At 58.1% G+C, this 11645-nt stretch overlaps 1 protein-coding gene and 1 pseudogene across 1 annotated transcript in view; one reads left to right on the top strand and one right to left on the bottom strand.

Annotated features, from left to right (window-relative positions):
* The window catches only part of SKI (SKI proto-oncogene), a 66735-nt gene that overhangs the window by 35171 nt on the left and 19919 nt on the right, over positions 1–11645 (bottom strand). The window lies entirely within an intron of this gene.
* On the top strand, positions 6339–6457 carry LOC120614135 (uncharacterized; annotated as a pseudogene).

Here is an 11645-nt window from a genome sequence, read left to right as displayed (position 1 = left end):
GCCATCGACCGGCCCTGCTCTGCCACCCCAGAATCCCAGACCCAAAGGAAAGAAGGTGGTGTGTCCCTCTGCCCCACCCCGGCTCCTTTTGCAGACCGGACGGACGGCTTGAACTTTTCACCCTCGGCACAGACAGCGGAGAAAAAGGCCCGGAGATGTCTGCCCGGGAGCGAGGGGCGGCCGACGCCGTCTGCACTCTGTTCCCCTGCCGCCCCTCCAAAATGTGGATTGCCCGTTTTACAATCACCAGATGGCGGCCCAGGGCCCGCAGGCCCCATCGCCCACTGTGACCGCCTGACCTCTCATCAGCGGGGACAGAGCCCTGGACCTGTGGCCACACCCCCACGTCCGGGAGGGGCTGGCGTGGGTCACCAATGTCTCCCAGACCTACTCACGTGAGAATGGAAAAGAACCCAAACCCACCGGACGTGAACAGGGGTACGACGGGCGACGATGGCCCCAGCAGGTGCCATCCAGCCGAGGGTCCCAACCCTGACAGGCGCCTCTGCAGTGAGACCACGTCTGGCCTCCACTCGAGCAGCAGCTACAGGCCGGGAGGCGGCCGCCGCGGGAGGCGGGTCTGTGCACAGGGGCTGAGGGCGCTGATTCGCACGCCCACCCCAAACCTCGCTGCTCCCTCGGCTTAGCACGAGTGTCACCGCCAACAGGCGAGGAAGAAAGCGAAGCCGTGTGGACCCCGGGGCAGGTTTCAAGGAGCAAAGGGAACCCGCGCACTCCTGGTGAGGGCGCCCGCCCGACGCCACCGCCCGCTCTCCCCACAGCTGTGACGCTGACGAGCACCGCGCTGTCTGGGACGAGTGGGGCAAGGTCACAAGAGCAGACGCGGCAGAGCCTGCTCTCCCACGAGGACGGTCCCAGCATGCCCGGCAGCCCAGGGAACGTGCCTAAGGACAGACGGACAGACAGGTCTCAGGCGGTCACTCTGAGCACCCCGTGTGCAGTCTCACTTCCAGGTCACCATGAATGTCACTGTCACTCAGCACTGATAGCAGAGCCTCAAACCCGAGCCCTCCCTCAAAGAGGTGAATGGGGAGAAAGGATCGTAGGATGGAAGCGCCCAGGCTCCCCAACTCACTCAGATGGAGGTGCGGGGCCCTCGCCAGGCCTGCCCCTACCACGCTGGCCCCGACCCTCCCTGACACGAAGCTCTGTGCGGCCTACAGGGCACACTGCCCAGAGGTACAGCACAGACATCACAGCAGGACCCGAGGAGGGCCATGCGCAGTCAGGTGGGCGCTTCCAGAACCCTCAACGGCAAACCATGCCACAGTCCCAGCGCGGCTGGCACAGCTAAACCGGAACCGCGCAGGTCACCGCCAGAAGTGGCGGGTGGACCCCCAACACTGCCAAACACGGGTCAGCTCCCCACGTGCATCCTACACCCCGGCCGGTGGGCCTCGGCATCAACACGACCAGTTCTGACCCTCTTCCAGGCCATGCACCCCTCCCCGACAAGACAGGGCGTCCCCCTCCGCTGAGCCCCCGCAGCCCCCCGCTCTACAGCCTCTGCGAGCAAATGGGGTCAAACAACACCCTGGCCAGCTAGGGGGGGAGCGCTGTACTGTGACACCCGACACCCGGCAGCAGGTCACCCGCACCCCACCCAATCAAATACGGCTCAGGACGTCCTCCCAGAGGGACCCGTAGGTAGGTGGGTGGGCTGGGGTCCTCGCCAGCCCGGCCCGCCCTTGTCATCTGCAGCACTCACAGCCTCCTGCCCCGTAGCCGCCCTGTAGGCAGCTTGGCTCTGCCCGGGGACACCAGACGCGACCCTGTGCACCCAGACACGACTTCCCAGGCATCTGTGAGCCCAAGGGTCCCACTGCCACAGCAAAGGGCTGGCTGGGTGAACAGAATACCCCGAGCAGCCAGATGCAGACCGGCCGAGACTCCCGCCCACCTCCACGTGCTGGGCGCCCGACTCCGCACGCAGATGCAACCCGTGGTCAAGGCTGACCCCCGGCAGCAGCCCCCATCCCTCATGTGACACCCAGGTGTGCTCATGCAAGGCCCCGATCCAGCACCTAGCTAGTCAGCCAGAGCCTGGAGGGTATGGGTACAGGTGTACACTGGGCTGCAGCACAGCGGTGACAGCCAGCTGCTGAGACCCGGAATGGCAGCAACAAGCTGGGGAGACTCCCAGGGCCAGGCCAGTCAGGCACACCTGGGGTAGGGACAACTGCTCAGCACAGCACCCTCAGGAGGGTCCTGAGCCGCGACCCCCTGGGACAGGGCCTCTAGGGGCATGCACGTCCACTGAGGGGGCTGGTGGCCGGATGGGGTGGCCACCTTGCCTGGAAAACCTCCACCCGGCACTCAGGCGATGACAGTGGTCACTGTCTCCTCTGTGTCAAAACAGTGACCGCAGAGCCCGGAGCCGACCGCAGAGCTTGAGGTCAACCCAGGCTGCTCAGAAAGGTCTCCAGCCTTCCGCGTCCTCTGATGCAAGCGCGACAGGTGAGCCGACGCCTGAGCCTCCTAGCAAGTCCCCAAAGGCGTGGAGCCTCCTCTCACCCGGAGGACTCCGCTCAGGGAACAGCCCGGCGGACCTGTGACCGGGAGCAAGGAGGCCACAGGCCCACTGCTGTGAGATGCTCCGGAGCGGGGCTGAGACGCCAGGGGCCATGTGGCGTGGCGTGCCCCTCCCCCACCAAGAACACGCCTTTCCCAGTGCTCCGGCCGCTGCCCGGCACCCCGCACACGGGCGCAAGACACAGTGCTGATGTGTGCCGTCCCGCAAGTCCCCATGCCACGGTGCCTCCTGAGACCACAGCGCTGCCCTCAGGCGGGCCAAATCCCAAAGCCATGAGCCAGCCCTCAGCCTGGAAGAGGCTGGAGACAAATGTATCGAATGTGACTACACCCACAGGACAGGTTGCGGCCATCGCCACCGCCCCGCCCCGTCCCGCCGCCTCCTGTGGAGGGACCACACGGGGAATCCCCACACGCACCGACGCGGTGGGCCTGTGTCTGCGCAAGCTGAGTTCTCAGTGGCACTTGGTGGCCTCGCTTCCCCGACAGCCTGCTCCTCAGCTGTCAGCACGGGTGTCACTGGGCGCACGGACGCCGGGCCCGCGCTCACAGGTGTCACTGGGGATGCGGACGCCGGGCCCGCGCTCACGAGTGTCACTGGGGATGCGGACGCCGAGCCCACGCTCACGGGTGTCACTGGGTGCGCGCAGACGCCGAGCCTGTCACTCCAGCGGTTACGCGCGGCTCGACGCAGCTGCCGTCTGAATAGGCAAAATCACGGGCTTTGTTCGCCACCCGGGCCGACTCCCAGTGAAAAGGCGGTGATGAGACGAACAAAGCAGCGCAGCGCGGCCGGAACCGCAGGGCGGAAAGCGCGTCCGCTCACAATGGACGTGCCAGTCAGCAAAGTCGGCAGCTTCGGAACTTCCCGCTCGGAGCTCCGTGGGCTGCGCCCCCTCCCGTGAGCCGAGCCCACCCCCAAGGACGTGTCCCCGGAGTCTGGGGTCCGTCTCGGTTTCTGTGGTGGTGGCCCCGGACCCCGGTGGCTGGCGCCCCTCTCTCCCAGAGGCCCCCACTGTGCTGCCGATGCTTGTGTCGAGTGAGGTGACGGCAGCTCTTTTTATCTTTAATCTCGCTTCCCGGTGTTGTCTGTGAACACGGTGCCCGATTAGAGAAGCTCGAAGTCAACTGTGATGGGGCAACAGCCACACTGCAGCAGAGGCCCCACCTGCGGCCAAGATGGGGGACCAGGGACCAGGCACCCTACCTGGGATAGGTAACATCCAGATGAGATCCCAGAGACAGCCGCCCTCGGGGAAGAGGACGACTCCCAAGAGACAGAAGCGATCACGGCGAGCCCTCCAACCGCCCCCAGCTCACTGCCTCGAGTGTCCAGGCCGTGGCACAGGGAGGGGACCCGCGTGGAAGGAGCCGAAGGATCGGGGCAGCCATGCGGCCGGAGTCCGCAGCTGGCGCGGCGGAGGGGAGGGGCGGCGCGGCACAGAGAAAGGGCCACAGAGAGGACTGGGGGAGGCGGGCTGGGGTGCGTGCACCTTGCGGGGCGTAGCACGTTCCCACCAGGCAGGCTGGAAGACCTCAGAATTCCTGGGGTGCCGGCGACTCGGAAGGCTTTGCCAAAACGACGGGGAGTAATTAGCCCCAGAAGGGGCACTGCTCTGGGCCCGCCTAAAAGTCCTAAGAGCGAGCACTGGAAGGATCGAACGACCTCCAAGGAGCTCGAGGGCGCCTCAGGGCGGCGCTCGAGAAGGTCTACACGAACTCAGAAGCACGCAGCGCCCTAACAGGGGAATTTCAAAGTGTAGCCGAAGAAGCAGGAAAATATGAGCTACACGAGGAGAATCCTCAACCCACCGAGACGGACCAGAACCGACTGACGCAGACGTGTGAGTTCACGAAGAACATGAGAACCGTCATCAGAGCTGCATCCCACACGTTCCAAACCTCGGAGACACAGACGGCACCATACGGTCCTGTCAAACCTCGAGAGAGGAAACCTGTGCCTGAGAGACAGCTACACCGGACGGGACGGCAGCCCAGCCGCGCGGAGACGAGGAGCCTGGACACACGGTCTCAGAAACTGCCCGAGACGACACGCAGACGGAGGGTCCGAAAGAACGAGGAGCAAACACACCTGCAGCCTGGGGCTGCTGAAAAGGGCCCCGCTGTGGGCAACTGAACTGTCCGGCGGGGGCGGGGAGGCTTTAAAAGCAGTGGCCCAAAATCTTCCAAACTTCACAAAAACCGTGAACTCTGAAAAACTCAATAAACCCCGAACACACGTCATCTAAAGAGAACTACAGCAAAGTAAATCATGAGCAAGATGCTCAAAACCAGTGACCGGCAAAGAGCTTGGAGGCGGCCTATAAAGAGGAAGGGCGGCAAGTCGACGTCCTCCAGGGAAAAGGCTGCCACCCTTGAGTTCCCTCCCACTGCGAATGTCTTTCCAAAGCAAAGGGGAGACGCTTCAGGCACAAAACGCTCGCCGCCGCGGACCACACCGAGGGACGTCAGAGGCGCCCGCCCTCCGGGCAGAAAGAAAACGAGGCCGGACGGAAACCTTCATCCACAGAAAGGGACCCGCGGGACCAGCAGCTCTACCTCGTCTTCCCTTATCAAGCGCCCTGAAGAGCGATTACGTAATCACATCGACGCACTGCGTGGCTCGCGACACGTGTGACACAGCACACTGCACGGTGACAAAAAGCCAGGAGGGAAAGCACGGAGACTCTGCAGGGAAGTCCTTGGCGCAGGTGGAGTGCCAGGCGGTCACCGACAGCAGACGGCCGCAGGTGGCGAGCCATCCGAGGCGTGAAAGTGAGGACGGCGAACACGCTGACAGGAAGTCGACGGGGCCATAAGCGGCATTCGGTTAACACGAAAGGGAGCAGAAACCATGAAACAGAAACAAGGAAAAAACGAAGAGCGAGATGAAAGAGCCAAAGCCAACCTCAGATCGCAGTACGCGTTACTGGTGGCAACACCCGCTGAACGCGGGGCCCGCCGGAAACCCATCCGAAACACAGAGACGCAGGGAGGGTGGACACACAGAAAAAGACGTGCCGCACGCACGACGGCCAGAAGTGAGCTGCGAGAGCTACGTGCGTATGGTTTTGTTTATCACCTACTTCACCTGGTCTTCCCAGGAGGGCTCCGATCCAAGAACTAACCAGGCCCAGCCCTGCTCAGCGTCCGCGATCACACGGGATCGGAGCCGTCCGCGGAGGCACGGCTGTAGAGGAGCGGCTAGACTGGTACCAGATAAAGGAGATTTCAGAGCAAAGGATGTTAACCGGGCTCGATGAGGATAATTTCACATTGAATAAAAGGGCCAAGTAAAAACCATAAACACGGACGCCCCCACGACAAAGGCACAAAATGCGTGAGCGTCTGCACAGACAAACCTACAAGTGTACCGGAGGATTCCAGCGCTCTCGTCGATAACTGGTAGAGCGGAAGCAGAACATCGGCAAGGACGTGGCAGACCCGAACAGCAGCATGGACGCCATGACCCGACCGACGGGCGCAGACACCCGCCCCACAGGGTCCCCTGGCGCAGGGAGCGCTCGCAGATGGCCTGCGCTCTGGGCCCAAGCAACCCACGTGGTCCAGAGGTCAGCAAGCACAGCTGGCCCCCGAACCGGCAGGGGTCAGGGGCACCGACCCCCACACCGCCGAATCCGAGCCGTACAACGGACTCTCCAACGCTCAACTGTTAACAGCCTACTGTCACCCGAAGCCTCGCGGGTCACAGAAGCAGTCGGTACCACAGATTTCGCATGTCGTGTGTATCATGCACTGTACTCTTACAATAAAGTAAGCGGGAACACTACGGCCGTGCCACCCTGAACAAGCCCGATCCCGTCTGATCTCGAAAGCCAAGCAGGGTCGGGCCTGGTTAGTACTTGGATGGGAGACCACCCAGGAAGACCAGGTGCTGTAGGCGTAAAAATTAAAAAATAAGAGATTGTAAGCTGACAAGGTCCTTGCAATCTGTGAGGTCAACCAAGGGTTGCCTCGCCTTAAAAAAAAAAAAAGTAAGTTGGAAAAAAGACGACGTTATGAAGAAAAACGTAAGAGGAAACACATTCATTGGATTTACTGGGAAAGTCCGTGTGTAAGCAAACCCGCACAGTTCAAACCGCATTGTTGTTCAAGGGTCAAACGTACTTTGAACTGAGTAAAAATAAAAATGCTCCATATTGGAATCTGCGGGATGCCCCTAAAACAGCAGCACTTAGAAGAAAACCAAATGTTTCCATTAGAAAAAAATGAAAGTCTCCAATAAATAACTCAGCTTCCAACTTAGGAAAGTAGAAAAAAACAAATCCAGCCTAAAGTAAGCCAAATAAAGGAAAACATTAAGATCAGAGTATAAACCTACGAGATCGAAAACAAAAAGACAATAGAAACTCAATGAAACCCAAAACTGCTTCTTGGAGAAAATCAGTACAATTGATAAAGCTCTAAGCAGACTGAGCCGGAAGAAAACAAAAATGACCAGCGGCCGGACGGTGAACGGCGACGCGGCCGCAGATTTCTACAGGTACCGAAAGGACAGCGAGGAAACGTGAACGACCTCATGCTGGCAAACCCGACCAGTTAGACGAACGGGGCAACTACCTGTAAACGCAAACGACTCTCAAAATCGAGAGCAGACAGCCCGAGTCGCCCTACGTGTCCGAAAACAATTCCCACAACGAAACCTCCAGACGCAGCGGGCTTCGGCGCTAAGTGCTGCCACGTGTCTTTCCGAAAACGTTAGCGAACACCTCCCACATAGTCCGGCGGCTCCCACGACATCCACCCAGACAAAGACGTTCCAAGGACAAAAAACAAAACGAAAAATTTACAGACCGAGATCGCTCATGAATATCGATGCAAAAATCACAAACAAAATTTTGGCGAGTCAAACCGGATGTTCAGAAAGAAAGGGCACGACACGCCGTGGCCGGGGCGGTCTGTCCCAGGAATGAAAGGCGAGCCGCATTCAAAATCAGCCAGCGTAACTCGCCGCATCAATAAACCAAAAAAGGAAGACACGGCTAAACACAGAAGCGGCAGCTGACAAAATCCAACACCTGTTCCTGGCCCGTGCAGACGGACTAGAGCTGCAGGGACGTCGTCATCCAACGAGACAGACGCTGCAGACCCACCGCAACCCCGGACGGCGAGGGGCGGCCTCGCCACTCGCATCCGCAGCGCCGAGGGCCCACCCCGAGCAGGCAAGGGCACAGAGGGCGTCCACACGGGAGAGGGAGAGGCGAAACCGTCTCTACTCGCAGGGGACGTTATCGTCTAGGCGGAAAACCTGACAGTCACCGAAAAGCTGCTAGAACCAAGAAGTGAGTCAGTTACAAGGACGAGGCCAGCAGCACACAGAGATCAGCAGCGCCGGCAACTTTTAACCACGAACTTCAATGTTGAAAACGATACTAATAATAACACCGAAAAAAAGAAAAAGAAAAACTTGGAGATAAATGAGTAAATCTGACAAAAGACATCAATTAAAGACCTGCGCACTGAAAACTATAAAACATTGCTGAAAAATTAAAAACAACTTAAAGAAGTGGGGTGACACAGGGGTGCACCTCAGAGATGCTGTGGGTTCGGCCCCAGACCGGAGCAAGCTGGCATCTCTCTGCTGGTGGAGGGTCTTGCCTTGAATTTGTGAAAAACGCACCATCTGTGAAGCGCTTCGAAACAAAGCGAACTCGGTGTAACAAGGGAGGCTGCGCCTGGCCACACCTTGGACGACCCAACGTGGCCGAGACGGCGGTCCCACGCGAGTCATCCACGAGCCCGCGGTCCCCATCGAAGCTTCGGCAAGCTTCTCTTCACAAACACTGACAAACTGATTCTAAAATCCATGTGGAAATGCGGAGGACCTAGAATAGAACAATTCTGAAGAAGAACAGAGTTGGAGAGTTGATATCACCCAATTGTAAGAATTATGAAGCCGTAATAAAAACAGCACAGTACTGATATAAATATAGACTGACGGACCCATTGAACGTAACAGAGTCCAGAAATAAACCCGCACACATATGGACAACTGGTTTTTGACAAAAGTGCAAAGATAATCCAGCAGAGAGAGAACGGTCTTCATGACAAAGGGTGCCGGGACCCCTGGACATTGGCACGCGGAAGCACGTACGTGGACGCACACCTGCATCGCGCCCAAAACGCTAACTCAGAACAGATCACAGACCTAAACGTAAACTCTAAAACGACAAAACGTCTGGAAGAAAACACAGGAGAGAATCCTTGTGACCTCGACTTAGGCAAAGACTTCTCGGCTGGAACACCAAAAGCCCAATGCAGAAGAACAAACTGATAAACTGGAGTGGACCAAAAATTTTAAATTCTACTCTTCAAAAGCCGCTATTAAGAAAAATGAAAGCCACGGAAAGTTTTTACGAAATATGAACGTAAAAAGGAACTTGCAGGGTAAGTAAAGAGCTCTTAAAACTCAACAATAAGCCAACGACTCAACTTAAAACAACGGGCAGGCGTCAGAACAGACGCTTTACCGCAGCAGACACGTGACGAAGCACGTGCAGAGACGCCACCAGCAGCGAGTCGTGAGGGGAACGGGGTGAGGTGCAGTCGCGCCACTGACGCCGACAGGGCCGCGCGCACCGAGCACCGTGCGGTGTGCAGGACCCAGAATGCGCGCGCCGCCGGGCAGCAGGCGAGGGCGCTTCGGAAGACACCCTGGCTCTCCTAAGCGAAACACGAATAAATCCACGGGCCTGCCACTCCACGGCTAGGGACACAGCCGAGGGCATAAAACGGCGCGGCCCCAGAGACCTGCACGCGACAGCCAGGAACATGAAATGCGACCGGGGAATGGATACACGCTGTGACAGATCCATACGAGAGAGCAGTGCCCAGCGGCAAAACAAACAGAGACTGCCACACGCAAGCACGTGGAAGACGCCCAGACAATCACGCTGAATGGGAGACATGGGACCGAAACACGGGGTTCGTCTCTATAATGCTCCAGAGAAGGCGAACTCAGCTATAGTGACAGGAAGCTGATCAGGGGCTGCCTGAGGGTGGGAGTCGGGGTGGGCAAGAGGGAGGAATCGCGGGGGCACAGGGGCACCTGAGGTGGTGGACAGGCTCCTTTTCTTGACCGCAGTGAGTTTTACATGTGTACACGTGTGTCAAAGTTATCAACCTGCACACTTTACGTGTAGCTATTATGCCAATTATGCTTCTAAAAAGTTGTTTTTAAAAATAACTAGACTCTCAGAAGCTAAGCAGGGTCGGGCCTGGTCAGTACTTGGATGGGAGACCACCTAGGAAGACCGGGTGCTGTAGGTGTAAAAACTAAAAAAATAAGGGATTGTAAGCTGACAAGGTCCTCGCAATCTGTGAGGTCAATCAAGGGTCGCCTCGCCTAAAAAGTAAAAATAAAAAAATAACCAGACAGCAATGATCCCAATTGGACCCTTTACATTCCAGGATTCCTTTGTTCTGTAGCTTTAAACAATCTCCACAGCTCAATGACAACCGTAAACTAGCAGCATCAGGCTACCATTTCTACGACTGACCCCAAGCATATCCTTTTCCGTCCCAAAAAGGTTCACAGGGATACTGTAGTATCGCGTGAAGCCCTGTCTTTCTCTAGACCAGGAGTCAGCAAGCTCTTGTTGCAAAGGGCCAAATCACAAGTATTTGTGCCTTTGTGGGCCACGTGTTCTCAAAACTCAAGGCTGCTGCCGTCGGGCAAAAGCCACAGGCAATATGACACAGACGGAGGGCTGTGAGCCAATAAAACTTTATTTACAGAAACAGGTGGGGCTGGGTTCAGGGGAGGTCCCAGTGTGGTTCTTGGCATCACCTGGGAAATTATTAGAAATGCAAATTCTCAGGACCCACCTCAGATCCAGGAATCTGCAACTCTGGGGGTGAGACTCAGAAGCTCTAGTCTCAAGAATTCTGAAGGTCGAGTTTTAAGACCCGCTGGTCTAGAACACCTGGCAATAGGGATGGACTGACCCAGAGCCAAGAATGAGCAAAGCCGAAGCACACTGGACAGAAGGTGGAGCTGGCCCCCGTGGGCCTCGACAGAACCTAAGTTGACTAAGACCACTCACGGGGAAGAACTCAGCGACGGGAGACAGGCGCTTGAGCCCCTCCCGACAAAGCTCCATTACCGAAATGACTGTGGCGGGTCTTCTCACCCCTGGACAAAGAGTTTTCGATCCGTTTTAAAAAAACAATTCTAAAACATCTCAGCCTACATCCTCAACTCCACATTCCGACGACTGAAGGTGGAGATGATCAGATCTGAGAGCGAGGGGTCTGAGTCATCCCCGCAAACCTCCATCGGGATCGTTTTCGGCCGTGGACACGGAATGTGCAGGCCGTGCGGGCGGCGAGTCCCACGTGCCCGGGCTCCACTGGGGAAGGTGACAGCGCGGGAAGATAAATCCTTGTCTGAGGATTCTTCTCACGGCAGTCTTTTTAAAGCAGCTCTCACGTCCCTCCCCCCTCAACGCGGGACGCGTCAGAGCCTTTTGCGAATCCAGAGACAGATCAGGAAGACAGAATAAAATGCACTGTGAGGAAAGAAAACCAGTTTCCAGACGGAGGAGGAAAACGACTTCGACCCCGTCCTCTCGAGGATCGCCGGACCGCCTGCTCTCGGTGACGGCGGGTGAAGGACCCCCAGAAACCACGGGGGAAGCTCGGGGGAGAAGGTGCCGCCGCAGGGGGTGGAGGGCAAGTCCCGCGGCAGCAAACCCGGGCCCGTCTGCACCAGGGACAGGCGGCCCCATCGCGCCACCGCTGCCCGTCGGCGCGCGGGCTCTGGCGTGGCCGGGCGCTCCGCGATCACCGGCGTGGGGAGAGCTGCCCACGGAGGCCGAAGGCCAGAACCGACCAGAGAACGTCAGGGGAAACCGACAGAAGAGACTGTCGCACCGTCGCGAGCAGCCCCGGAGCGGGGAGACAGCTCCTGCGTCCGTGACGCAAAAACAGGTGCCTCACGAAAGAAACAGCGAAGAGGGCGTCTGGAAATTAAAAACGAAATCACGGGCCTCAGCGCAGCCAGGTAAGAAGCAAGTGGCACAGGAGACACTGAGGAAGCCCCGCGGCAACACCACGAAGACGGTGCACGC

This window comes from Pteropus medius, unplaced genomic scaffold (assembly GCF_902729225.1).
Source record: "Pteropus medius unplaced genomic scaffold, Ma_sr-lr_union100, whole genome shotgun sequence".
NCBI lineage: Eukaryota > Metazoa > Chordata > Mammalia > Chiroptera > Pteropodidae > Pteropus > Pteropus medius.
This window is presented reverse-complemented; position numbering and strand designations above follow the sequence as displayed.